Source organism: Cebus imitator, unplaced genomic scaffold, assembly GCF_001604975.1.
Source record: "Cebus imitator isolate Cc_AM_T3 unplaced genomic scaffold, Cebus_imitator-1.0 Scaffold51, whole genome shotgun sequence".
NCBI lineage: Eukaryota > Metazoa > Chordata > Mammalia > Primates > Cebidae > Cebus > Cebus imitator.
In genome coordinates, this window is record NW_016107366.1 from 9,818,332 (window position 1) to 9,823,430 (window position 5,099).

Genomic DNA, 5,099 nt, shown 5'->3' on the forward strand with positions numbered 1-5,099 from the left:
TAGTAGAGACAGGGTTTCACCATGTTGGCAAGGCTGGTCTTGAACTCCTGATCTCAAGTTATCCACCCACCTGGCCTCCCAAAGTGTTAGAATTACAGGCCTGAGCCAATGTTTATTTCTATTAGACCCTGAGGAACCCCTTAACCCCTGAGTCTGTTTCCTCACCTCCATGACAGTGATCAACGGTGATGCTGATTCTTACTCCACAGGTGGCGGACGTGCCTTAAGGGAAATCGTGCACAGCGAGCCCTCAGTGACTGTGAGCTATTACTCCCAGCGCTGCAGTGTTTCTGCTCTGTGCTGAGACTCGGAGATGGACCATGAAGTGTTCAGGCTTACATTGCAAGGGAGGCTGGGCCCTGCACCAGCCCTGGAGCTCCAACTCCTGGCTCGGTGTCACTCTGTAGGTTTTTTACTTTGTCTCTGTCAGCCTTTGTTTCTGTGTTACCCTCTTTGACTTTCCAACTCAGGCTTCCTCTTCCCCCAACCCATTTCCTGCCCCCTGGCCTGCAGCTGAGGTGCACACAGTATTACAACCTCGCTTCCACCTCACAAACCCCAACAATGCTCTGTGGGTTCCCCTCCCCCTACCAGCTCACTCAGGCAGTGACGCATTCGCCCTTTCCTCCTGGTAGGGTCAAGGCCCAGTTCTTGGACCTCATGAGGCCACCTGGAGTTCCTCGCATCACTGGTGACCTGGCCCTCAGCTAATGATGGGCACTCCCTCAGCCTAGTCCCAGGGGAAATTCTTTGCCTGCCTGCTGCTTGTGACAATCTTCTTGGTGCCTGCTTATAACAGAAAGTCCTGACAGTCTGTGGCCTGCACCTGGGGGCCTAAGTAGGCCTGTTTGCGCTGTCTTCCATCTGTTGCAGGAGACGGTGCCAAGGCCCCCACCTCTGCCAGGGGCTGTGGCCTTGCCTCTACCTGCATTCAAAGTGTTGCCCTATGCTCAGACCATGATTAGTGGGTGTTGTGCTGGCCTCTGACTACGGCAGGGGCCTCTTGGAGACGTGAGGTTGTCCTGTCTACTTCCTGAAACAGGAGCCACCCTTTCTGTCTGTGAGAGGAAATTCTTCCAGCATTCTGCCTGCCACTCGCCTATCCTTGACTATAATAAAGCTACTGTCCTGTTCCTGGGATGACATGGGAATTGTTCTCTCCGCCTGACCTGACTGTGACATGCATGCTCTGCTGGCCAGCTATTTAACAGGGATATTGTCCTCTCCTCTGACTCTGGACGATGCTACCTTTGCTGCCAGACAGAAAGAAAAGGGTCACTCAGCTGCAGCGGTGGTGCTGCGGGGCTGCTTGCCTCTCACCATCAGCTGAGTGCGAGTCTGCTTGCCCCCTGCTCACTGGGGCCAAAGGCTGCCCTTGAATCTCTTGCCCAGATGTTCCCTGGAGGGCAGACAGATGGTCTATTGGACACCCTCCCCTCGACTTTAACCTCCCAGTGTCACCCTCAGGGGTAGTAGGGCCTGGCCTGGAGGTGTAGGGGACCCCCAGAGGCTGGGAGGCGGGGGTCTATAATGGCAGGAAGCTTGGGGTGCTAGAGGCTTGTGGTTGCGTTGCTGGGGCCTGGTTGGCTGCGGAGCCCTCAGGAGGAGGCAGGAAGTCAGGGTGGGACGTGGGCGCGGGGAGACAGGCGGTGGCTACGACGGCAAGGGGAGCTGAGACTGTCCAGGCAGCCAGGTTAGGCCAGGAGGACCATGTGAATGGGGCCAGAGGGCTCCTGGGCTGGGCAGGTAAGGAGTTCTGGGAGCGGGGCACAGGCGTGGGGGCGTGGGAGACCTGATAGCAGGTGGCTGTGGCTTTGCGGGGGCGGGGGGAAGCGCCAGGCTCCCTGGGGACACTGTGGCCCTTTGTGGGCTGGGGAGAGAAGATCCTCACTGGAGGTCAGGTGGGAGGCAGGCAGTGCAGCTGGGTCGCCTCTTTCCTGCGAAGCTGGTGGTGCTTGACTCTGCCATGCTGTCCGAAGCAGCCTCTGCCTCACTGGGAGCGTGTTTCCTGGAGACCAGGCGCATGGAGAGTCAGGTGTTAAAAAAACAGAAACCACCAAGTCCAGTGCCTCATGCCACGAGGATGAGGCTTCTGAGGCCCAGAGAGAACAAGGCACTCACTGCCCATGGTTTCTCAGCAAGGCAGTGGCAGGGCCGGGCCCCAGAAGAGAGTGACAGCTGAGGCTGTGACCACCCCGCCTGGAGCAGGGTGATGGTCAGGCTGGACTCAGAGGACTCAGGAAGCCTTCGGGTTTCTGGGGCAGACCCCAATGACAAGAATCTCCATAGAGAAAGAGAGAGAGAGAGAATCACCCAGGGAATCCAGATGGACATGCAAGGAGCGATGGGAGTGGACGGATAAGTGCGGGGCTGTCCATCATCTGGGATGGAGCTCCAGGGCGGATGGACATGTCTGATCTGAGTCTGGGAAGTTGGAAGTGAAAGAGGATGATGGGAGAAGGGAAGCGGAAGTACTATTTTTATCCCAAACGGGGGTGCAGTTGACCCTGGGTGAAAAAGCTCTGAACTCCCATCTGGAAAGTCGCCATTCCTGCCTCTGCCAAGCGTCACGGCAGGATGTCCTCCCCTTGCTGCTGGCTCCCTCCTGCTTCAGCCCTGTGATGCAGTGATGCGTAGGGCCTGTTGGTGTTGCTGATTCTTGCTTCAAACCCCAGGGAGGTGGAGAGAGACTGGGGAGGCATAGTTGCTATCTGGCCACCCCCTTACTTTTTAACTCTGAGCCTTAATTTCTGGGGGGAATCCCCAGACTTCCAGGTTCCCACTGCTTCGTTGGAGTTTTTCTTGACACACACTTTCCGCCTAATCAGCAGGTCCCAGCCTTTGTCCTGTCTACAGCTCTGAGGCTTATGGCCTTTTGTGGGGGCTGGGGAACATGGTGGCTCTCCCCGTGCTTCAGGGAGGGTAATTCGCCCCCAGATAGGCATGAGCAGCTCCCTCTACCCAGCGCTGTGCTGACAGATCAATCAGACAGGGTCCCTGGCTCTTGGGGCTCAGGAACAGAGGCTCTTCTCAGAGAGAAAGGGCCGAGTGGACAAGGGCTGAGAACAGGCTGAGGGTTGGTTCAGAGGAGGAGAGAAGGCATCTCAAGATCTGGAAAGCTTCCTGCAAGAGTTAAAACAGTTCTGAGAAGGAGAAATACCCATTTTCTAGAGTGCCTAGGACATGAAGCCAAGGACACTATCCCTGGATTCTGTTCCTTGGGTACCATGAGGGCAGATACCTCAGAGCAAGACCAAAGGCAAAAGAGCCCATAGGCATGGTGTGGGGCAGAAAACATGCATTTCAGGGACAGGCCGACCCAGGTACAATTCTGTACTATCATTTCCTTGAGCAAGTGTCTTCATCTCTCTCTAAACTTCAGTTTACTTATCTGTAAAGAGGCAATAATCAAGCTGGGCGCGGTGGCTCACGTCTGTAATCCCGGCACTTTGGAAGGCTGAGGCGGGTGGATCACTTGAGTCTAGGAGCTCGAGATCAGCCCGGCCAACATAGTGAAACCCTGTCTGTACTAAAAATGCACAATTAGCTGGGTGTGGTGGCAGGCGCCTGTAATCCCAGCTACTCTGGGGGCTGAGGCAGGAGAATCTCTTGAACCTGGGAGGTGGAGGTTGTAGTGAGCTGAGATAGAGATCGTGCCATTGCACACCAGCCTAGGCAGCAGAGTGAAACTTCATCTCAAAAAAAAAAAAAAAAAAAAGAGTCAATGATCAATTTCTCCCTTACAGAATACTTGTATGGAATCAAAGAGAAAATGACCATGATATGCCCTAGGTAGTACCTGACACCTAGTAGGTGTTTAAGGGAGGTGCGACACTCCCTCCCCCTGCAAATCATGCGCCAAAGGGAGAGCTGTCCACACCCAAATTCTGCCCACTCAGCACCTTAGCGGGCTGGTGAGCCACCCATTCCCTCACACTTGTAGTGTGGCTTTGCAAATGAGCCTGTTTCCTGTATATAATGCAAGGGGTGTGAGAACTCAAGCAGACTGAACTCTGAGCAGGGCCATGGGATCTACTTTAGAAGGGGGTCTCTCACACAGCCACACACAGACACACACACACGCAAATGAAAACACCACATATACCATAAGAAAAGGGATGTGTACAGATATGTTCAAAGGCAGGGCAAGGACTGCACATAAAACAGACTGCATCCTCCAGCTCCATACACACACCACGAGCTGACAGCTTCAAGGCCAAGCTCAATTCAGTGGAAGTTATTCTCAGTGGCGTTGGGTAGGGTGGGGTGGGGGGTGAGGAGAAGATGGGACCAAAGTGCCATCCAGTCATGTGGCCTCTAACAGTCAACCTCAGTGTTGATTTTAAAGTATCTGGAGCTAGGAGTCTGAGGCTGCAGTGAGCTGTGATCGCTCAACTGCACTCTGGCCTGGGTGAGACAGCTAGACTCTGTCTCTAAAAAGTAAATACGGCCAGGCACAGTGGCTCAGGCCTGTAATCCCAGCACTTTGGGAGGCCAAGGCGGACAGATCACCTGAGGTGAAACCTGACGCCAACACGGTGAAACCCTATCTCTACTAAAAATACAAAAAATTAGTCAGGCGTGGTGGTGCATGCCTGTAATCTCAGCTACTCGGGAGGCTGGCAGGAGAATCACTGGAACCCAGGAGGTGGAGGTTGCAGTGAGCCAAGATTGCACTATTGCACTTCAGCCTGGACGACAAGAGTGAGACTTCATGTCAAAAAAAAAATAATAATAATAAATACGGACCTAATGTATCTGGAGCTGCATTTCCAACTCTTGTACTAAAGAACACTAGTTGCATTAGGCACTGGGAAAGGAGAGGGCTCTGAGGCCAACTCAACATGGCTTCAGCTACAAACTCTGGCCCGTCATAATCACGATCACATCACAATCAACGTTAGCTTGTTAAAGCTCTGAAAGTCTCCCCGAGAAGAAGCCTTGATTCATTTTGTCTAAACCAGTGTTTCCCCAACTTCCTGGGCTACAGGACCTTTTGTCCTGTGTCACGTATTCTATGCTGATGCCTTGATACAAGGAGAGGAGTGAAAGGGCAGGGTGGGCTGTGCAGACACTCCTCACATGATTGTGTCTCTTGG

At 53.7% G+C, this 5,099-nt stretch overlaps 1 protein-coding gene across 2 annotated transcripts in view; it reads left to right on the forward strand.

The window, feature by feature from the left end:
* Positions 1–1,619: 1,619 nt before the first annotated feature.
* LCK (LCK proto-oncogene, Src family tyrosine kinase) overlaps positions 1,620–5,099 on the forward strand; it is a 39,895-nt gene continuing 36,415 nt past the window's right edge. For both annotated transcript variants that reach the window (XM_017527926.2, XM_017527928.2), the window contains exon 1: positions 1,620–1,746. The gene's annotated coding sequence lies outside the window, so the exon portion shown is untranslated. The remainder of the gene's footprint in view (positions 1,747–5,099) is intronic.